The sequence below is a fragment of the Palaemon carinicauda genome, unplaced genomic scaffold (genome assembly GCF_036898095.1).
Source record: "Palaemon carinicauda isolate YSFRI2023 unplaced genomic scaffold, ASM3689809v2 scaffold247, whole genome shotgun sequence".
Classification (NCBI taxonomy): domain Eukaryota; kingdom Metazoa; phylum Arthropoda; class Malacostraca; order Decapoda; family Palaemonidae; genus Palaemon; species Palaemon carinicauda.
Genome location: NW_027170107.1, coordinates 171,084 through 195,000, shown reverse-complemented (window position 1 = coordinate 195,000; position 23,917 = coordinate 171,084). Strand labels below are relative to the sequence as shown.

Sequence of the window (23,917 nt, the reverse complement as noted above, 5' to 3'; positions counted from 1 at the left end):
ACATTATTTTGTTATCGTGAGAAATGTAAGTCACAAAACGAGCTCTCGTCTTTCTTTTTTTTATTTAAGGAGATTGTGTTGGAATTAATTCATGTAAGAAAATAGGACTGTCCTTTTGGCTAACACTAACTACAACCTCGAGCAGACGAAAAAAAAATTGTTAAACCCATGACTAAGGCTTGGTCGGTCATAAAATGTTGATAATATGATATCACGTGCATAAATTGCTGTTATTTTATTATATTTTAAGTAATTGGAAGCGTGCGTGTGTCTTATTCAACTAGAATATTCCTGCTATCTTTAGGTCTTGGAATATTTTGTGGCTGGATTCGGCTGTATGTTTGTAGATCAGCGGACATTGGTACACTCGAGTGTATAGTTATAGAATTTCAATGCTATTTTGCTAAATCAAAGAGATATACCCTAACCTGAGCCACAACCATTCAATCGTACATTTGCTTGTCATTACCAGTGGGGGTGTGGCAGCTAAGACCCTTCCAGTGACTGTCACAGAAATAGTGAGTACATTGTGTCATATATGAACTTCCGCCGGTACTCAGGTCCCCAAAATGACAATGACTGCGTCTGATAACTGTGGGTGTAATGTTAGCGTCTCGTTATCATAGGTACAATGTCAGCATCTCAAACCTGGCTCCTTTGTATATCAGCGGCCAGTTCCTCACGTGTTCATAAAAAATGGACAGCAACTAACCCAAACTTTTCCCCCTAACCTAACCTACAAACTGTGCCCTTACCTGTTTACGACCCCTGCGACCCCCCTTCCACTGCCATATTCCAAGTTAGCCTAATCATACATACAGGTGGCCACTATCATACATACACCCCCAAAACTGTAGGTACTATGTCAGCGTCTCTTATTCTTGGGTACAATTTCAGTGTCTCACAACTGTGGATACAATGTCAGCATCCCATAACTGTTGGTACAATGTTAGCGTCTTACAACTGTTGGTGTAATATCAGCTTTTCATAATTATGGGTACAATGTCAGCATCTCGCACCCGTGGGTGGAGATAGCTATTCTCTTGCTGTCCACCAGGTGAAGCATATTAATGTAAATATAAAAATTACTAGATTTTTCAATATTAAACTTACCCGATAATCATGTAGCTGTCAACTCTGTTGCCCGACAGAATTCTACGGAAGGGATACGCCAGCGATCGCTATACAAGAGGGGGGTGTACTCACAAGCGCCACCTGTGGCCAGGTACTGCAGTACTTCTTGTTGACACCACTTCAATTTTTCCTCTGTCGTGCTTCCGGCAAGACGTTCATGGATACGCTTATAATTTTGGAGTCTTGTTCACGGTTTTTGGTGAAGTATTGCTCTAAGATTTCAGCTTTCGCTATTCAGGAAGTTTTATTATTAGCTTAGCTAACTTTTGGAATTAATTTGATTAATTATGGTGACGAAGAGAGTATGAACTCTCTTTCACCTTTAAATGGCCGACCCTTCCCTTAGACGGTAGTGTTGGTGTCTAAGAGAGTATAGACTCTCTTTCTTAATTTTGCTTAACAAAAGTTATAGATTTATTTTATATCTCTCCGCCTTTTATAGGCCTCTTCGATTAACTTCCTTTTATTATAAACTTATTAAAATTAATTTTTATATTTGTTTATATTCGACCTTTCCTAATAGTAGGCGGTCTTTTCTTGGTACCGAAGTTAATTAACATTGAGCCCGTCATTTCGGTTTTACCTGTTAACATATTATGCTATTTTAATGTTTTTGAAAGAATTTCTTTGATAGTCTCGTACTGTTTTCAAAGTTGAACTAACGTTTTGTTTTGTCTCTGCAGTTGTTGACGTTCAGAACGTTCAACTTGCGCTCTATCGTTACGATAGAGAGAGAATTTTCACGGTGTCACGTTGCAGTAAGAGTAACCGTGTCTAGCGTTTTGTTCATTCTTTCTTAACTTAATGGTTTTAATTCTAATAAAGGAACTTTTCACTTTGGGAAATATTTCAGTTTTTTCCTTTAACAATAATATGTTTTAACGATATATATGATTGGGCTCTTCTCTCAGGTTCTAAGTCAAGAGAGAGAGATAGAGACGGAGGGAGAAAGAGGAGGATAAACGTTTCGTTCAAGCGAGTAACGTTGTTATCGTTTTTGCTCTTCTCCCTAGTCTCTTTAGGGGAAGAAGGTAAACGTTTCTAGAGTTTTTTCTTGTTCTCAAGCTTTATGCGGTGAGAGATTTTAAACGTAGTTTTTTTGATCTAGTGTTTAGTCTCTTTCCAGCCACTGAATTATTTATCTTTCATTAGATTTTTCTGTTACATTGTAATTCTGTTTTCGCAATTACTAACTTTTGAGAAAGGATAGAATTGCGTGTTTCAGGTACAAACCACTTAAAGTTTCGAGTTCAGTGAAATAAGTGCAAACAGAAAATCAAAAGTGATAAGTGATTAGCGCAAAGTGTGTCAGTGTTGTGCGTGAGGGTACTTCTGTGCGTGCCAGTCGTCCTCCCAGTCCGGGACCTCTTGCAAGCTCCCAAGCCCAGGGGAGAAGCAATGTCGAAGGGCAAAAGGGTTCGGCAGGCCTTGATCGGCGCACAGAAGTATCCTCGGTGGTTGCGGGCGTGTCTTACAGAGACCGTCACTCCCACCCGCAGACGATTGAGCCCTTATTTTGCTCGTCTGCAGAAGAAATTTCGGGGAGAAAACGCTGGTCTCAGGTCTCAAGACCTCTTAAACGTAAAGTCCAGACCTATGCCAGACGTACGAAGTTAGAGTTCAACAACCCGGATGCAGTCATTGGGTTAGCTCTGACTCTCCTCAGTCATCAGGTGACTGCACACCTCCTAAGAGAGGTAAGGCATCTTCTATTAAGGCTTTGCCTCAACAGACCTTATCGTCTGTTGATCCCAAGACGACTTTGCTGCAGTCCATGCAGTCGCAGCTTGCGGTCTTAATGCGTGAGTTTCAGGCTGAGAAGGTTACACCTCCTCCTGCGAACGCTCCGCCTCTCAGCAGTCCAGTCTGCCAGGCGTACGAAGTTGAGGTTCCTCAGGCTACCTTACAGCGTTCTGAGTTGCCAGTTACCAGCGTTGTGCAGCAACCTTAACCTTCCTTAAGGCAACCTCAGCAATGGGAGCAGGAGTCTTATGCCTTACTTCCTCCGCTTCCGCTTGCGGTTCCACCAGCGAGGCAACAATCTCTTGAGGTACGACAACCTCTTCCATCAATGAGGTAGCCACCTCAGCACTCGCTGCAGCGACCTAAACCCTCCTCAAGGCAAGAGTCTCAACTCCTTAGGCTAGCACCTCAGGAACCTCAACTCGCGAGACAAGAACTGCGTTCTGCGCAGCCGCTACCTCAACTCTCGCAGCTCACACCTCAGGAACCTTAACTCGTTCCTCAGGAACCTGCTACTGCGCATCCGCAACCCTTACAGCAAGCGCAACTCTTGAGGCAGCAACCTCATGCTATGAGTCAGCCACCTCAACGCATGCATCTGCCATTTTTTCCTCAACTTGAGCTTCTTCCCATTCAACTTGGGAATAACAAATGACAATAATAACACCTCATTACTTTCATAACTTGCATTTGTAATCATATACATGTATGCCTACACAAACATTATGATAATGGAGGTTATTTGTATTACTTATATAAAAATATATATGTATTCCTTGCAATATATTTTTAACAAATCGCAAAATATGGCAAAAATATCTTCTAAACAAATGAATCATGAGTTATGAATGTAAGGTAATATTATGTTGATATTAAACCCCATGCAAGCATGCATGAAGTAATGCAGTGTTGCCAACAGGGCGAGTTTCCCTTTCCTGAGGTGAAGTAGATTATAGTACATTTAGTGTAGCTTAATTCTACGATTATCATGCCGGCTATCAAATTCATCAACAAAACAGTCTAAATCAATTCCCTCGGCACGTGCACTTTCAATGGACGGTAATGCGATATTACTCACTCTAGCACTGGTCATGGAATTTCTGAGAAATGTTACACGCCATGCAACACGCTCTGCTTACCTTACAGCATGCTCTACATACAGCATGCTCTGCATACAGCATGCTCTGCATACAGCATGCTCTGCATACAACATGCTCTGCATACCTTACCGCATGCTTCTCAGTCACACATCTTTGGTTGTTGCCAACTCACTAGACTGTCAAGCAGTTTCATAACGTTGCCTTCTAGTCTGCTGCTTTTGCACCAGTGAAACCCTCACTGAGAGAACTTAGCTTTTCTCGGATATGGTCCCTGTAGATGAGAAAGTGCTTTTCTCCCTCCTTCTGATATTCCCTTGAGGACTCTGTCATTTGGAGAGGAGCCTTTAGCTGCGTAGCCTCCTATGGACTTTTATTTAAGCATAACATGCTCCCAGGGAAGGTAATGGTTCCACTTCAGTCGCTAACCCCGTCTGTTACCACACCTGCTCCCATAGACCTTGAGCTGTGTTGCAAGACATGCAGTCCAAGCTTAGTCCTTGTTAGAGGATTTTTTTGTTTACGGAGTCAGTGTGTCACTGGGAAGACGTTCAACAACCAGCAGAAGTGACTTGTTGTGACGCAGTGCGGCAACCTCAGCAACCCGATAAGGAGTTGTCTGTACGACCCAGACAGTCTAGACAGCTTCGGGTTGTCACTGTACTTCCTCGCTTCCCCATGGTTGACAGTTCACAGACTGTGCAGCAGTACCATGATCTTGTGTCCGGCTCCGTCAGACGACTGGCTTTTAAGAGCTCCCACAAGTCGTCGCTGTCTGGAGATTCTCAGATGGACTATGGATCTGACCAAGGAACTGGGCCTCCTGGTCAATTTTGAGGAGTCTCAGCTCGTCCCATCCCAGACCATTGTCTCCCTGGGTATGGATCTTCAGAGTCGAGCTTTTCGGGCTTTTCCGTCGGCCCCAAGGATCTTCCAAGCCCTAGAATGCATCCAGAGCATGCTGAGAAGGAACCGATGCTCAGTCAGGTAGTGGATGAGTCTAACAGGGACACTTTCATCGCTGGCCCTGTTCATCGTGTTAGGGAGACTCCACCTCCCCCCCTTCAGTATCATCTAGCTGCTCACTGGATAAAGGACATGACGCTAGAGACGGTCTCAGTTCCTGTTTCCGAAGAGAGGAGGTCTTCTCTCGCGTGGTGTAAGAACAGCTTTCTTCTCAAGGAAGTCTATCTTTGGCTGTTCAGAAACCCGACCGCCTTCTCCTCTCGGACGCATCAGACACGGGCTGGGGTGCGACTTTGGACAGACAAGAATGCTCGGGAACATGGAATCAGGAACAAAGGACACTTCACATCAATTGCAAGGAGTTGTTGGCGGTTCTTCTGGCCTTGATAAACTTCAAGTCCCTCCAGCTTAACAAAGTGGTGGAGGTGGACTCTGACAACACCACAGCCCTGGCTTACATCTTCAAGCAGGGAGGGACTCTTTCGTGAAGTTGTTCTAGATCGCAAGGGACCTCCTCATCTGGTCTAAAGATCGAAAGCTCACGCTGGTAACGAGGTTCATTCAGGGCGGTATGAATGTCATGGCAGATCACCTCAGCCGGAAGGGTCAGGTCATCCCCACAGAGTGGACCCTTCACAAGAATGTTTGCAGCAGACTTTGGGCCCTGTGGGGTCAGCCAACCATAGATCTGTTCGCTACCTCGATAACCTAGAGACTCCTGTTGTATTGTTCTCCGATTCCAGACCCAGCAGCAGTTCACGTGGATGCTTTTCTGCTGGATTGGTTCCATCTCGACCTGTATGCATTCCCGCCGTTCAAGATTGTCAACAGGGTACTTCAGAAGTTCTCCTCTCGCAAAGGGACACGGCTGACGTTGGTTGGCTCCGCTCTGGCCCGCGAGAGAATGGTTCTTAGAGGTACTGCAATGGCTGGTCGACATTCCCAGGACTCTTCCTCTAGGAGTGAACCTTCTACGTCTACCTCACGTAAAGAAGGTACACCCAAACCTCCACGCTCTTCGTCTGACTGCCTTCAGACTTTCGAAAGACTCTCAAGAGCTAGGGGCTTTTCGAAGGAGGCAGCCAGAGCGATTGCCAAAGCAAGGAGAACATCCACTCTCAGAATCTATCAGTCTCAAGGGGAAGTCTTCCGTAGCTGGTACAAGACCAATGCAGTTTCCTCAACCAGTACCACTGTAACCCAGATTGCTGACTTCCTGTTATATCTAAGGAAAGTAAGATCCCTTTCAGCTCCTACGATCAAGGGTTACAGAAGTATGTTGGCAGCGGTTTTCCGCCACAGAGGCTTGGATCTTTCCACCAACAAAGATCTACAGGACCTCCCTAGGTCTTTTGAGACCTCAAAGGAACGTCGGTTGTCCACTCCAGGCTGGAATCTAGACGTGGTCCTAAGGTTCCTTATGTCATCAAGATTTGAACCTCTCCAATCAGCCTCTTTTTAGGACCTCACATTAAAAACTCTTTTCCTCGTGTGCTTGACAACAGCTAAAAGAGTAAGTGAGATCCACACCTTCAGCAGGATCATTGTTTTCACATCTGAAACGGCTACATGTTCCTTGCAGCTCTGTTTTTGCTAAACGAGCTTCCTTCACGTCCTTGGCCTAAGTCGTTCGAGATCCCAAGCCTGTCCAACTTGGTGGGGAATGAACTGGAGAGAGTACTTTGCCCAGTTAGAGCTCTTAGGTACTATCTAAAAAGGTCTTAACCTTTACGAGGACAATCAGAAGCCTTATGGTGTGCTATCAAGAAACCTTCTTTTCCAAGTTCTAAGAACTCAGTTTCTTACTATTCAGGCTTCTGATTAGAGAAGCACATTCTCATCTGAAGGAAGAAGACCTTGCTTTGCTGAAGGTAAGGACACATGAAGTGAGAGCTGTGGCTACTTCAGTGGCCTTCAAACAGAGCCATTCTCTGCAGAGTGTTATGGATGCAACCTATTGGAGAAGCAAGTCAGTGTTCGCATCATTCTATCTCAAAGATGTCCAGTCTCTTTACGAGTACTGCTACACCCTGGGACCATTCGTAGCAACGAATGCAGTAGTAGGCGAGGGCTCAGCCACTACATTCCCATAATCCCATAACCTTTTAACCTTTCTCTTGAATACTTTTTATGGGTTGTACGGTCGGCTAAGAAGCCTTCCACATCCTTGTTGATTTGGCGGGTGGTCAATTCTTTCTTGAGAAGCGCCGAGGTTAAAAGTTGTGATGAGGTCCTTTAGTATGGGTTGCAGCCCTTGATACTTCAGCACCTTAGAGTTGTTCAGCCTCCTAAGAGGAACGCTGCGCTCAGTAAGGAAGACGAACTTATTTAAGGCAGAGTAATGGCTCAAGTCGACTTCCTTACCAGGTACTTGTAATTTCATTGTTATTTTGAATAACTGATAATATGAAATACGGGATACTTAGCTTCTTGATATACATGTACACTGGTTTTCACCCACCTCCCTGGGTGTGAATCAGCTACATGATTATCGGGTAAGTTTAATATTGAAAAATGTTATTTTCATTAGTAAAATAAATTTTTGAATATACTTACCCGATAATCATGATTTAATTGACCCACCCTTCCTCCCCATAGAACCAGTGGACCGAGGAAAAATTGAAGTGGTGTCAACAAGAAGTACTGCAGTACCTGGCCACAGGTGGCGCTTGTGAGTACACCCCCCTCTTGTATAGCGATCGCTGGCGTATCCCTTCCGTAGAATTCTGTCGGGCAACAGAGTTGACAGCTACATGATTATCGGGTAAGTATATTCAAAAATTTATTTTACTAATGAAAATAACATTTTACGTAACTATCTTACGTTGATTTTCAAATTTTCTTCAGACAATTACTTTAATTTTGAGGCAATTGAAAATCTTCAGCCTGTTTACTACGTGTCAGCTCATCAAGATATTTACCTTTTTATTCCAGCTATGACCATTATTAATGCTTCCTAACTTCATAGAAACATTTATTGGGTCCTTAGGAGATTATTCTGGTCAACTTAGGTATTGATTCTGTTCTCTCATTGTGTGGATTGGCCAGTGCTTGATTTTGAGTTGAATTCTTTTGCCAAATTACATGAAATTACCTTTTCAGTTTTACAGAAATGGGTATAGTGATAGACTATTATTGAAATATAAATATTCTGTAGCCTAGTAATGCTAATTTAGACTATTAATGAAATATAAATTTTCTGTAGCCTAGTAATGCTAATTTAAATGATTTCCCTTTAAGAAAATGTAATCCCCATTTTTAGCTGCACCAGAAAATCCAAAAAAAAAATATATATAATAGTGTTCGTATTGACTTAGTTCTAGGGCTATATCTTAACTGTGGAAATTAAAAATGTTGGTGGATAGATATCCAAGAACGTTGCTTCTTGTGCATCGTGCACACCCTCAGCTGTGCTGATACTACTATGAGATTCCGGAAGTATCGTCCCCTTTCAAGTGCACAATGTCAGGTTCTCCCTAACACATGTTTTGAAGGTAGAAATATGGAACACAACCTTCCTTGCTCACTAGCCTAACAATGAGAGTTTACCCTTATCCATGGTCCTGCAGTAGTTATTCAATGAGCTGTGTTGTGTACCTAGCTCCTTCAGGGGACAAGTAGCATCTCATTTAAAGTAAATTTTCAACATAAATCTACAAGAAGAGATAGAATGTCAGGCATTTCTCCTCTTCCTTTTTATCCCTTTGGGTTGAAACAGTTGCTGCATTATGCGCTGGATCGAATGCTAGATTAGGTGAGCCTTGCGATCGAGTAACTTCACAGACGAAGTTCTGTAATGAAGTTTCTCCTCTATCCTCCTTTGGCCATACTCTCAGACAACATCCCTAAAACATCCTTACAGATATAGGTTCCTCCACAACCAACAACCAGTTTCCTAGTAGGGACCTAACTTGACGCCTGCTACATCTATGTGCTCAGTTTGTTAGAAGGTTGACATGAGTCATCCCTTTTGCTCTTCCCCAAAACCAGAGTCCATTCACATATGCTAGGTCAGTAAACCTGCCAGATTGGTTTTAGGGACTTCCACCCTTAAGTTGAGTCTCCTATTATATGTCGAAGGTTCGTATTACGTGTAGGTACGAATCGCAAATTTTTTAATCTATTTGTATTTTTCCTAACTACAGTACAGTAATGTAAAAAATATATTAGTCTTATTCTACTTGACTTTGCAACATCTATATCTATATAACAAGGCACTTCCCCCAATTTTGTGGGGTAACCGACATCAAACATATGAAAAAAAAGGGGACCTCTCCTTTCTACGCGCCTCCCAGCCTGACGAGGGACTTAACCGAGTTCGGTTGGTACTGCTAGGGTGCCACAGCCCACCCTCCCCCGTTATCCACCACAGATGAAGCATCATAACGCTGAATCCCCTACTGCTGCTACCTCCACGGTCATCCAAGACGACCGGATGAAGCAGCAGGGCCTACTTTGTAACATAATTACAACAATTGTTTACCATCGTTAAATGATTGGAATACAAGCTAAACAACTGTTATCAGATTCGATTGTTCATTACAAAACCTGTTCCATTCAGTTTCTATTGTGGCTGTATGGTTTACACAATGATTGTAACATTACTAAAGATACTTTTATAATTTTCTTTTGCTTTTTTAAAATTAACAAACTTTTTAAAGCCACAAATTAACCATAGAGAATTCGTAACTTTGAAATTTGATATGTATATCGAAGCGCCTGGGACAAAATTATTTTATTCCTATCTTCAAAAATTTGTTCATCGAAGCTGCGTATATCGGGGCACTGGTGCATACAGTCCTGAAACGTTTAAGTTGCAATACCTTCCTCAACGAGCCCACAAGTCTTAGGTTGATATCGAAGGGAAGGTTACGCTACCCGTCACCCACCAGTTACTACTACTAACTACCATTACCTCATTTAATTTCAAAGGCCGTTTTCGGCTTTGCTGAATTATCACTCTTATTAAAGGCTTTAGATTTGTGTAGTTAGGAAAATCTTAACTTGATTAAAGAAATTGTGATTTGTTCCTTTACATGTGTGGTTGCTTTGAAAAATTAGCAGAACACTTCAAAATAATCCAAGGTCATTCATAACATTATTCCAGTTCTCTCAGTGTCATAATAGGAAGAAAATTGTATAACCAATTACGCACTTGTCAATCTGACATAACATTTGAAGACTGTGGTTGTACGTTCTAATTATTTTTCAAATTGATAATGTATCTTTATGTAGATTTCAAGAATATATCAGATTCTTTTTCCAAAGCCCTCAAAGAAAAGCATTATTACCAATTACTGTTTTCATTCACATCCTGAAGAAGTTCTTTTAAACTTGCTTTTGTGCATGAAGCCACACCCCGTGTTTGATGCAATGAAACAGTATCAGTGGATGACCAGTGTGTTTTGCAAATAGATTCACAAGATTTGCTTCTCTACCAGTCATACGGGGGCCACGTTTGGTTGTGACAGAAGCTTCATCATGTCGATTAGACAGTTTATTTACAACTGTCCCCTATATTGCAACCCCTGTGATGTATTCAGGTAATGTTGCCTTATTAATCAATTTTCCGCACACTCCGTCACCCGTGCAATATCTAGCGATGACGACTGATAGCCCGATGTTGTGGCATCAGTGCTTTCCTCAGGACAAATAGCAAATAGTTTGCATGAAGCTAAATCTTTTTTCAACAGTTCTGCTTTATGCTTTTCTAAACGTAATTACCGTACATCTTAGAAGTCTGTCCACACGGGCGAATATGTACAGTAGTGTGCTTCATAAGCTTTTCCCATACTGAAAAATTTCCATAAAGAAAAGGAGTGATTTCGGTAAGGGCCCCATCACTAGATAATTTTCTTATTAAGCCTTTATTTCAATGACCTTTATTTAGTATTCATATAGTTATACCGTACAGTATGCTTCAATCTCTACTTGAGGCACGTAGGTATTTAAATATCAATTTAGTATTAAAATTATCTTATGAAAATTTTAGTACAAAATTCCAAAATGTGTCATCTCTTCTAATTTGTTAGTTCCTGTAATTTGATTTTGGAATATCTGTTTATTATACTTTATCAATGAGAGTATTTCACTTGCTTACCGGTAGTTATTGCTGTTTACGACCAGTTTCAAAGTGCCTTTTTGCATAGTTTTTATAACTTGTGCTATTGATGTCAAATCTTTCCCCCTAAGGTTCTATAGATTCATTGAGATCCATCCATCATTTCCCAACCAGAGTGGTATAATTAGATTCATTTACGAAGTAGATTTATAGTCTCTAACTGCATTTATATACATGTAAGACTTTCAAAAATCGAGAGCTAAACAGAAACTTTCTCCCCTTTTGTATTGAGTGAATTGAGGGTGCATTCCCGTAGATAGTGGGGCCATGAAATTCAATTACTTTTCCAAACTTCTGCCTTAAGGACCCGGCCTGCTGATATATTCTTCCGGAAGGCTAACATTACGTCAACCCCTCTTGACTTCGTGAGCACGTGCCTGAGTCGGATGTCTAGGGCCGTGGGTCAATTGGTCCAGCACTCTATTAATAGTTTCTCGATGCCAGAAAGAGATGGCGTTTTGGTTTACTTCTTGTTCCAATTGTACTGACGGACAGGTTCTGCAATCTTGGTCTGAGCGGATGAGCTCTTGAGGTAGCGTCCTTAGTAGCCTTACAGGTCATAGAAACAACTTGTCTGGATTGTTGGTTACTTCCCTAAGGGATTGAAATTGCAGAAGAATCAAATCTCGGGTTGTTTATGGCTTGGTTTTGTGATTTTCCTACAAACTCGGGAACAGTGGAAAACGATACCTTCCTCCAACTTTCCGTTTGACTTATGAGATTCAGTGGCAACTTTCCTCTTGTTAAGGGTAGAAGAGACGTTTAGCTATGGTACGCAGCATTTCTATGAAAAGGATACTCCAAAATCAAGCCATTGTTCTCTAGTCTTGGGTAGTGCCATAGCCTCTGTACCATGGTCTTCCACTGTCTTGAGTTAGAAATCTCTTGCTTGAGGGTACACTCGGGCACGCTGTTCTGTCTTGTTTCTCTTCCTCTTGTTTTCTTAAAGTTTTTATAATTAATATAGGAGATATTTATTTTGATATTACTCTTAAAAATTTTTCCTTGTTTCCTCTCCTCACTAGGCTATTTACCCTGTTGGAGCCCCAGGGCTTATAGCATACAGCTTTTCCAACTAGGGTTATAGCTTAGCAAGTAATAATAATAATAATAATAATAATAATAATAATAATAATAACAGTCCACATAGCTCGTTTACCCGTTTTGTCAAAGCCAAAGCATGAAGGAAGCATATTTGAGGGACAGGTCCCGATCAGACCTATTTAATGGTTTGTATGGGACCTTTTTTACAAACCTAAGCACATTCTCTACATTCCAAGAGGGAGTTTTGAGCTCTCTTGGTGGACATTCTACTCCTATTGAAGGACAAAGGTTTGTAGCTGCATTGGAACAACTTTGTAAATATAAATGCTTGTCATCAGCATACATATACCAAGGCACTTCCCCCAATTTTGGGATTAGCCGACATCAAACAAATGAAACAAAAAAGGGGACCTCTCCTCTCTATGTTCCTCCCAGCCTGACAAGGGACTCAACCGAGTTCGGCTGGTATGCCCCCTGTGACCGCGGGGGCATAAAAACAATTAGAATAGCGCCAATGTATCCCTGCATGTCGTAAGAGGCGACTAAAAGGGACGGAACGATGGGGCTGGGAACCCCCTCTCCTGTATTATAATCCTGTAAGACATCAAAGAGGTGTCATCAGCATACTGTAATTTATTTATGTTGTTAAATATCGTTGAAACATTTTAAGAATAACTTCAATATAATAAGTAGAATTCTATATGAAATATCCAGCAAAATTTATGCCATGAACTATAGAAGTACTGTACTTAGTACCGTATAGTAATTTACTGTGTGTTTTTTCTGAAATTTTTGATAGTACAAAAACAATATTTCAGGGAAAGTGTCCAGCGACAGTTGTTGATTTAGGTACTTTGCCTCATTGCTTAGAAAAGAAACTTGAAAGATGAAGATAACATTTTGTCAAATCATATTAAAAAGATTCCATGTAATTCTTGCAATATGTTATTTTCTTTGGGTTTGTGATACATTACATACAGTATTGTCTTTGAAAGACTTACGGGAATTTATTTTTGTAGTAAAGAATGTTTCAAGTTTTATTATATACATCAAGAGGTTATAACATTTTTTAACAAGAGGGGCACTGAGTATAGCGCAGACCTCCATGCGGCAGCTTATTGACCTTTGACCTTAGCATGTATCAATTGGCGTGGATTTTCATACACTCAAATATGAACCGACTTTGAAGTCTCTGTGACAACGGTGTCCAAACTTATGGCTGACTACGTGAATTGGACATTTTGCTCGACTGTGACTGATCTTCCAAAATTTAATCATTTCCAGCTTTTTACATAACAGTTAATCCAAGCAAGTTTCATTACTCAACAATTAGAGTTGTGGCTAGCAAGCTGTTTACAAACAAACACACACAAATGCACAAACAGGGGAAAAACATGACCTTCCAACTTCGTTGTCCAAAGAAAAAAATTAAAAGGATATATCAGCATAGTTTTCCGACCCATGAGAATAAGATGATAGAGATCTTGTCTAAATATTAGATAATGTTTAGCCTAGTGCAGGGGAAAATAGAGCCAAGCATACTAAGATTACATTTATTTTTATAATAAAATTTTATGCTAAAGTAAAATATGACTAAGCGGTTGGAATGTTTTCAGCCAAATCCTAAGCTAACATTAGTTCGTAGTGTCTCTTTTTGTACATTATTTTAGCTGTAGGCTTATTTTGAATGTGTTTTTAATATGGAAATATTTTGATAAATCAATGACCAGTGGTTTATGCTTTTAAGAACTTTTTTTCTGCATCTTCTTGCAAAATGAATTATCGTGATAAGATCTTATTGCCCAAATTCCATTCTGCATATTTTTTCAATATTAATCTTACCCGATAATCATGTAGCTGTCAACTCCGTTGCCCGACAGAAATCTACGGACGGGATACGCCAGCAATCGCTATACAAGAGGGGGGTGTACTCACCAGCGCCATCTGTGGTCAGGTACTCCAGTACTTCTTGTCAACACCACCTCAATTTTTCCTCTGTCGTGCCGCCGGCAAGACCTACATGGATACGCTGTTGATTTTGGAGTCTTTGTTCACGGTTTTGGTGAAGTATTGCTCTAAAATTTAGCCTTCGCTATACAGGAAGCTTTTCCCTTAGCTTAGATAGCTTTTGGAATTAAATTGATTTATTGGTTAACGATCTTTGCTTTACTTTGGAATTCCCCCTTGACTGTTCTCTAATTCAAGATGTCCGACCACTCTCAAGCTCCTAGACAAAGGCGATGTAGTGTTAGGACTTGTAGTAGGCGTCTTCCGAAGGCCTCGGTTGATCCTCACACCGTTTGTTCCGACTGTAGGGGAAAATCCTGTCAGTTGGAAGATCGATGTGGGGAATGTGCCGGGCTTTCGGAATTCGATTTTAATGAATTCCTCAAGTATACGACTAGGTTAGAGAGGGAGAGAGTTAGGAGGAGTTCTTCTCGCTCTTTGGTTTATTCCTCCCCCCATGATCCTCAACCTTTTCCTTCCCCTGTAGTGGTGACCCCCGAACCTATTACGAGTGCTCAGCCTGATATGTCGGATATGTTACGTGCCATTCAGGCTCTAGGTGATAAGGTGGAGTCTTTAGTGAGTGACCACAATCTTCTCTTGGCAGATGTCAAGGAACTTAAAGTGGAAAGTGCAGTGGGAAGTGTTAGTGCCAGTGCTGTGCCTAGTGTCAGTGTCAGTGTTGCGCATGAGGATACTTCTGTGCGTGCCAGTCGTCCTCCCAGTCCGGGACCTCTTGCAAGCTCCCAAGCCCAGGGGAGAAGCAATGTCGAAGGTCAAAAGGGTTCGGCAGGCCTTGATCGGCGCACAGTTGTATCCTCAGTGGTTGCGGGCGTATCTGATAGAGATCGTCACTTCCACTCCCAGACGATTGAGCCCTTAAATTCCTCGTCTGCGGAAGAAGTTTCCAGGAGGAAACGCTGGACCCAGGTCTCACGACCTCTTAAACGTAAGGTCCCGGCTGAGCGAGTCCAACGGCCCAGGTGTAGCCACTGGGCCAGTTCGGACTCGCCGCAGTCATCTGATGACTGCACACCTCCTAAGAGAGGTAAAGCGATGCCTCAACAGGCCTCTGCTCCAACTTCTGTTGATCCCAAGTTGTCTATGCTGCAGACAATGCAGTCTCAGCTTGCGGTTTTGATGCAGGAGTTTCAGGCAGAGAAGGTTAGCACACCTCCTGCGAGCGCTCCTCCACCTCTGCGCAGTCCACCCTGCCAGACGTATGATGTTGAGGCTCCTCCTGCCTCCATGCATGAGCTGCCGCATTGGGAGTTGCCAGGTACCAGCGCTATGCAGCAACCTCCTCTCTCCTTGAGGCAGGAGCCTCTTGCTATGCGGCAACCTCCTCAACCCTTGAGGCAGGAGCCTCATGCTATGCGGCAACCTCCTCTACCCATGAGGCAGGAGCCTCATGCTATGCGGCAACCGCCTCAACCCTTGAGGCAGGAGCCTCATGCGTTGCGGCAACCTCCTCCACCCATGAGGCAGCAGCCTCATGCTATGCGGCAACCGCCTCAACCCTTGAGGCAAGAGCCTCTCTCTGCACAGCAACCTCCTCAACCCTTGAGGCAGGAACCTCATGCTATGAGGCAGCCTCCTCAACGCATGCAGCAGCCGCATTCTTCGTAGCATGAGCCTCTTCCTATTCAACACGAACCGCATTCCATGCAGCATGAGCCTCATGCCTTACAGCATTCGCTTCTGACCACGCTTGCTCCTCAGACCTCCGCAGAACCTCCTTCACCCCAGCCTCATGACTTTGTCATTGCCAGCCCTCATCCTCTTCAGCAGAGGCGTGATGATGGATCCTCAAGTGCGCGTGCACCCGTTCTACAGGATTCAGCCATTCAGCATGCCGCTATACCGTTACCTCTCGCTTCTCAACTCTCAGGAGATGAGGTTTCTGAGGATGAAGTTGCTCACCTGGATGATCCTTCTTCTGATGTGGAGGAACACAAGTCGTCGCCACCTTCATTAGACTTTCGTAAGGTCCTGACTCTGTTCAGAGAGTTATACCCTGAACACTTCGTTTCTGCAACCCCTCGTTCTCCCCCATCCGAGTTTTCTCTAGGCATGCAGCCTATTACGTCTGCCTACACCAAGCTTGTCCTCGCCAGATCATCAAAGAGAGCTTTGAGGGTTTTAGGGGATTGGTTGCAGTCCAAGCAGCAACTGGGAAGGACATCTTTTATGTTTCCTCCTCCTAAGCTGGCTTCTAAGTCGGGCGTCTGGTATGCCACGGGAGAGGAACCAGGCTTGGGGGTCCCTGCCTCTGCCCAGGCTGACTTCTCAAGTTTGGTTGACTCTCCCCGTAGGTCGGCTATGAGACGCTCTAAGGTCTGCTGGACTTTTTCTGATCTGGACCACTTGTTGAAGGGAGTCTTTCGCGCCTTCGAAATTTTTAATTTCCTCGATTGGTGCCTGGGGGCCTTGAGCAAGAAGACTGCCCCTTCTGACAAAGACTCGGCCATGCTGATCATGTCCTGTTTGGACAGAGCAATTCGCGATGATTCTGGCGAACTTGCTTCTATTTTTGTCTCAGGAGTCCTCAAGAAAAGGGAACATCTATGCTCCTACTTATCTACTGGTATCACCCCTTGCCAGAGGTCACAGTTGATGTTTGCTCCTCTCTCCAAGTTCCTGTTTCCGGAGGAGCTAATCAAGGAGATGGCTGCGGCTCTTATCCAGAAAGATACGCATGACCTCATGGCCTCTTCAGCACGTAAGGCTAAAATCGTACCTTCAGTGCCGAGATCTTACGCACACCTGTGGCTGATACACCTGCTACCAGATTCATTCCGCCCTTTCGTGGCAGAGCCCCCAGCCGAGGAAGTTCCCGTGGAGACAGTCACAGGGGCAAGTCCAAGAAAGGTGCCAAGTCCACGAAAAGCAAGCTTTGACTTCCCTCCTCTCCAGACAGCTGTAGGAGCCAGACTCAAGACCTACTGGCAAGCCTGGGAAAGAAGAGGTGCAGACGCTCAGTCTGTCAAGTGGCTAAGGGAGGGTTACAGAATTCTGTTCTGCCGCAATCCCCCTCTGACCACATCTCCCATCAACCTCTCTCCCAACTACAAGGAGAAGGACAAGAGGCTAGCGTTACATCAAGAGGTGTCGCTCCTGTTACAGAAGGAGGCAGTGGTGATAGTCCGGGACCATCAATCCCCGGGCTTTTACAACCGTCTCTTCCTGGTGGCCAAGAAGACAGGAGGTTGGAGACCGGTGCTGGACGTCAGTGCGCTCAATGCTTATGTCACCAAGCAGACGTTCACAATGGAGACGACGAAGTCGGTCCTAGCAGCGGTCAGGCAGGAGGACTGGATGGTCTCGTTGGATCTGAAAGACGCCTACTTTCACGTTCCCATCCATCCAGACTCCCAACCTTTTCTGAGATTCGTCTTTGGAGAGGTTGTGTACCAATTCCAAGCCCTGTGCTTTGGCCTAAGCACGGCACCTCTTGTGTTTACGCGACTGATGAGGAATATTGCGAAATTCCTTCACTTGGCAGACATCAGAGCCTCCCTTTATTTAGACGACTGGCTTTTAAGAGCCCCCACAAGTCGTCGCTGTCTGGAGAGTCTCAGATGGACTTTGGATTTGACCAAGGAACTGGGTCTCTTGGTCAATTTAGAGAAGTCCCAGCTCGTTCCTTCCCAAGCCATCGTTTACCTGGGAATGGAGATTCAGAGTCGAGCTTTTCGGGCTTTTCCGTCGGCCCCAAGAATCAACCAAGCCCTAGAGTGCATCCTGAGCATGCTGAAGAAGAACCGATGCTCGGTGAGGCAGTGGATGAGTCTAACAGGGACCCTTTCATCGTTAGCCCTGTTCATCGAGTTAGGGAGACTCCACCTCCGCCCCCTTCAGTACCATCTAGCAGCTCACTGGAACAAGGATATGACGCTCGAGGCGGTCTCTATTCCTGTTTCCAAAGAGATGAGGGCTACTCTAACGTGGTGGAAGAACAACATTCTTCGCAAGGAGGGTCTCTCTTTAGCTGTTCAGAGCCCCGACCTTCATCTCTACTCGGACGCATCAGACTCGGGCTGGGGCGCGACATTGGACGGACAGGAATGCTCGGGGACATGGAACCAGGAACAGGAAACGCTTCACATCAATTGCAAGGAGTTGTTGGCAGTTCATCTGGCCTTAAGGAACTTCAAGTCCCTCCTGCTAAACAATGTGGTGGAGGTGAACTCCGACAACACCACAGCCTTGGCGTACATCTCCAAGCAGGGAGGGACTCATTCGAGGAAGCTGTTCGAGATCGCAAGGGACCTCCTCATTTGGTCAAAAAGTCGAAAGCTCACGCTGGTAACGAGGTTCATTCAGGGCGATATGAATGTCTCGGCAGATCGCCTCAGCAGGAGGGGTCAAGTCATCCCCACAGAATGGACCCTTCACAAGAACGTGTGCAGCAGACTTTGGGCCCTGTGGGGTCAGCCAACTATAGATCTGTTCGCTACCTCGATGACCAAGAGGCTCCCATTGTACTGTTCCCCGATTCCAGACCCGGCAGCAGTTCACGTGGATGCTTTTCTGCTGGATTGGTCCCACCTCGACCTGTATGCATTCCCGCCGTTCAAGATCATCAACAGGGTTCTTCAGAAGTTCGTCTCTCACGAAGGGACACGGCTGACGCTGGTTGCTCCCCTTTGGCCTGCAAGAGAATGGTTCACAGAGGTACTGCAATGGCTGGTCGACGTTCCCAGGACTCTCCCTCTAAGAGTGGACCTTCTACGTCAACCTCACGTAAAGAAGGTACACCCAAGCCTCCACGCTCTTCGTCTGACTGCCTTCAGACTATCGAAAGACTCTTTAGAGCTAGAGGCTTTTCGAAGGAGGCAGCCAGAGCGATTGCCAGAGCAAGGAGGATTTCCACTCGCAGAGTCTATCAATCTAAGTGGGAAGTCTTCCGTAGCTGGTGCAGAGCCAATGCAGTTTCCTCTACCAGTACCACTGTAACCCAAGTTGCTGACTTCCTGTTACATCTTAGGAATGTTAGATCTCTATCAGCTCCTACGATCAAGGGGTACAGAAGTATGTTGGCAGCGGTTTTCCGCCACAGAGGCTTGGATCTTTCCTCCAACAAAGATCTGCAGGACATCCTTAGGTCTTTTGAGGCCTCTAAAGAACGTCGGTTGTCCACTCCAGGCTGGAATCTAGACGTAGTCCTAAGGTTCCTTATGTCATCTAGATTTGAACCTCTCCAGTCAGCCTCTTTTAAAGACCTCACTCTCAAAACTCTTTTCCTCGTCTGCCTTGCAACAGCCAAAAGAGTAAGTGAGGTTCACGCCTTCAGCAGGAACATAGGTTTCACATCTGAAACGGCTACATGTTCCTTACAGCTCGGTTTTTTGGCAAAAAATGAGCTTCCTTCACGTCCTTGGCCTAAATCGTTCGAAATTCCTAGCCTTTCCAACTTGGTGGGTAACGAACGGGAGAGAGTACTTTGCCCTGTCAGAGCTCTTAAGTACTATCTTAAAAGGTCAAAACCCTTGCGAGGACAATCAGAGGCCTTATGGTGTGCTATTAAGAAACCTTCGCTGCCTATGTCTAAGAACGCAGTTTCTTATTACATAAGGCTTCTGATTAGAGAAGCTCATTCTCACATGAAGGATGAAGACCTTGCTTTGCTGAAGGTAAGGACACATGAAGTGAGAGCTGTGGCTACTTCAGTGGCCTTCAAACAGAACCGTTCTCTGCAGAGTATTATGGATGCAACCTATTGGAGGAGCAAGTCAGTGTTTGCATCATTCTATCTCAAAGATGTCCAGTCTCTTTACGAGAACTGCTACACCCTGGGACCATTCGTAGCAGCGAGTGCAGTAGTAGGTGAGGGCTCAGCCACTACATTCCCATAATCCCATAACCTTTTTAACCTTTCTCTTGAATGCTTTTATTGTTGTTTTGGGTTGTACGGTAGGCTAAGAAGCCTTCCGCATCCTTGTTGATTTGGCGGGTGGTCAATTCTTTTCTTGAGAAGCGCCTAGGTTAGAGGTTGTGATGAGGTCCTTTAGTATGGGTTGCAGCCCTTTATACTTCAGCACCTAAGAGTTGTTCAGCCTCCTAAGAGGACCGCTGCGCTCAGTAAGGAAGACGTACTTATTAAAGGCAGAGTAATGGTTCAAGTCGACTTCCTTACCAGGTACTTATAATTTCATTTGTTATTTTGAATAACTGATAAAAATGAAATACGGGATACTTAGCTTCTTGATTAACTTGTACACTGGTTTTCACCCACCCCCCTGGGTGTGAATCAGCTACATAATTATCGGGTAAGATTAATATTGAAAAATGTTATTTTCATTAGTAAAATAAATTTTTGAATATACTTACCCGATAATCATGATTTAATTGACCCACCCTTCCTCCCCATAGAGAACCAGTGGACCGAGGAAAAAATTGAGGTGGTGTTGACAAGAAGTACTGGAGTACCTGACCACAGATGGCGCTGGTGAGTACACCCCCCTCTTGTATAGCGATCGCTGGCGTATCCCGTCCGTAGATTTCTGTCGGGCAACGGAGTTGACAGCTACATGATTATCGGGTAAGTATATTCAAAAATTTATTTTACTAATGAAAATAAAATTTTTTGTGAGGAAAAGAACTAATAAAAAGTTACCCACGAAAAATGCGTGGATTCCTTCAACATCTGCTTTCTTTTGCTGTATATATGAGCTTGGCTGTTGCTATTTATTCATAACACATTAGGTGTAGCTATGTAGGCTGTAACAATAATAATAATCATGATAATATGACGACTCATCATCATCATCATCTCCTCCTACACCTATTGACGCAAAGGGCCTCGGTTAGATTTCGCCATTCGTCTCTATCTTGAGCTTTTAATTCATTACTTCTCCATTCATCCTCTCCTACTTTGCGCTTCATAGTCCTCAGCCATGTAGGCCTGGGTCTTCCAACTCTTCTAGTGCCTTGTGTAGCCCAGCTGAACGTTTGGTGAACTAATCTCTCTTGGGGAGTGCGAAGTTATCTTGCAAGTAATCTTATTAAACCGTTATTTATTAATAGTTGTTAGGACTTATTAAACCGTTATTTATTAACAGTTTTCAGGACTTGGTGGTAGATTACAATCTGGTAATTCATCTTTGTGAATGGAACTTAAATAAATTCATTTAGAATTCTTATGTGATAGGTACATAGTTCTTTATTATTCAACAAAATGTCTTAAAATTCTCCAGATATATCTATACTAAGGAAAATGAAATATCAGTATTAATTTCAAAATCTATTTATTTTCTAAGTGTCAGGATGTTTAGAGAAAGTTTGTATTTTTCAATTGCTTATATGTGGCCAAGGATTATGTGAATCCTTAGAAATTTTAATAGATGTTTAATAACATTAAATCATGTGCATTAAATCTTATAAAAAACGTCAACTATAGTCCATTTCTTTTATCGAGGCAGATTTGCACCGACTCGCAGCGGTGCCCTTTTAGCTCGGAAAAGTTTCCTGATCGCTGATTGGTTAGAATTATCTCGTCCAACCAATCAGCGATCAGGAAACTTTTCCGAGCTAAAAGGGCACCGCTGCGAGTCGGTGCAAATCTGCATCGCTAAAAGAAATTGACTATAGGGCTCCTTGTAATAACAGAACCGAGAATAAGTACCGTAATGTATTATGTAGCCCTTAATGCTGTTAGGAATACCTGTATATTTATTCATTTTATAATTGAGCTTAAATCATAATAAAAAGAAAGTAGAGTATTATCTCGGTGAAACTTACCTAGGGTTCATGTAGCTTTCTCATCATTAAGAATTAGAATATTTTCCACTCTCCATGATTTTGTCTTCCCTTCCTCACGTGTTATGGTTGAGAACGTCATCTACAACACTCTTAAGATAAACAATAAACAATCTCAGCTTGGTCATGTGCTTCATATTTCACGTCCAAACTCTCCTGTCCGGACGGTCTTTTCATACAGTCATGCTTTTAGGGTTGTGGTGACCTATTGGAAAAGTTCCTAGCTGGCGATCGCCAGACTGCTTTTCTAGTCCTGCTCAAACTTGATAATTTCTTATAGGGTCTGCTATCTTAGCTGAGGATGGTAGTTTTGGGGGGAGCCTATAGGTCTACTTGGCTGAATCATCAGCATCCACTGTTTGGCCCTCCCTGGTCCTAGCTTGGGTGGAGGGGCTTTGGAACGTATATGTACTGGTATATTTGGTCAGTCTCCAGGGCATTGTCCTGCTAGCCTGGGTACTGTCACTATCCCTTGCATCTGCATTCATGAGTGGCCTTTAAACCTTTAAGTCAGCACAATTCTTTGTCCATTTCTTCTGAAGTATTTGGAGAATCCTAGGGCTCCTGTTTTTCCTCGTTTATTTGTTCTAATTCCCCACATCCTAGACTGAGGTGGTACGGTCATGTCATGAGAAGAGATGAACAGCATATTGGGAGGAGAGTAATGGAAATGGAGGTACAGGGAACGAGAGGAAGAGGGAGACCAAAGCGAAGGTGGGTGGACTGTATCAAGGATGACCTTCGATCAAAGCGATTAACCGGTGATGAAGTTCGGGACAGAGGTAGATGGGGAAAGCTGACCAGAAACATCGACCCCACATAGAAGTGGGAAAAGATGTAGACAAAGACGAAGAAGAAGAAGAATTCTTTGTTCATTCCTACACAGATTCAGACCATTTTTCTTTGATAGGAATGTGATTTCAGTGAAGCGAGAAACACGACTTATTTATAACGAGTTGATAGTTTCAGGTTGGTTGTGGAGAAGCATAGCTCCTACTAGCTCACCGAATAGCCCCTTGGAGTTCATCCACTGAGGTTTATAGGCAAACTCTGGGTTTTTAAGGTTTAAAGGCCACTCATGAATGACCTAGGCAAGTGACAATGACATTGCCAGCTAGTAGGACAATGCCCTAGGATCAGGGAGGGGCAGAGGAAGAGAAAGAAAGCCAAGTGAGATACTTCTCAGTCTTTCTAGAAGTCTTAAGATTTCTTCTAAATCTCCCTCTCTCCTTCCTCTGGTACTCAGCCTACTAAACCCTGTACTGCTACTGCCTCCCTCTCCAGTAGGGGGATGGATCTGGATGGCGACCTTGAAATAACCTCAACGCAAAAGGGAATTGGTCCTGCCCGCTTACCCTAGAGAGGCAGGTAGTCCCCAGCTAGTTCTGAGTAACCCTGACAACTTTTCAGATTATGGTCCGGTGAGAGAAGACGCCCTAAGGATATTGTGGCTATCCTTTGGGTTGGGAGGGCATCCTGTCATTGAAGAGGATTATGTTAGCTTTAGCGATCGCTAAACCTAAAGCTTCCTCACCCACAAACCTTCTCCAAAATCTCCCACATAAGCTAAGGACCGGCGTCAATCCCCCAGGTTTGTCAGAGGGGATGATGACAGATCCTCACCTTCCAAATTTACTTCGTCAACTTCATCTTTAAGAAAGTGAATGATTAATACTTCCCTGAGGCTAAGAGGAGTGGAAACCCATAGCACTCCCCAAGGGAATCTGCCTTCACAGTGAATGTTCCTTCTCCATCCTCCTCCGAAGATTGTCCTTCTAGAGTTTTCTAGACCATCTCGGTTCAGGACAAGAGATTCGGTATGCGCGCAAGCTTCCCATTAAGTGTACGCTAGTCAGACCTGGAAATCTTATGCTCGTTTTTCCCCCAAATGGATTAGGCTCACACTCAAAAGCAATCGCTAGGTCACGCTCAGTGCATCCTCCAGTTTGCGAGCATATGCGCTCACTTTTTAGAGCTTATATTTGTTTGCCCTCACCCGTTCATACGTGTATTCCTCCGTGCGCTCATATATGCTCTCCTTGAA

At 43.7% G+C, this 23,917-nt stretch overlaps 1 protein-coding gene across 1 annotated transcript in view; it reads left to right on the top strand.

Annotated features, from left to right (window-relative positions):
* The window catches only part of LOC137636189 (probable protein phosphatase 2C T23F11.1), a 36,633-nt gene that overhangs the window by 84 nt on the left and 12,632 nt on the right, over window positions 1-23,917 (top strand). The window contains exon 1 of the mRNA XM_068368594.1: window positions 1-25. This exon is cut by the window's left edge and continues 84 nt beyond it. The gene's annotated coding sequence lies outside the window, so the exon portion shown is untranslated. The remainder of the gene's footprint in view (window positions 26-23,917) is intronic.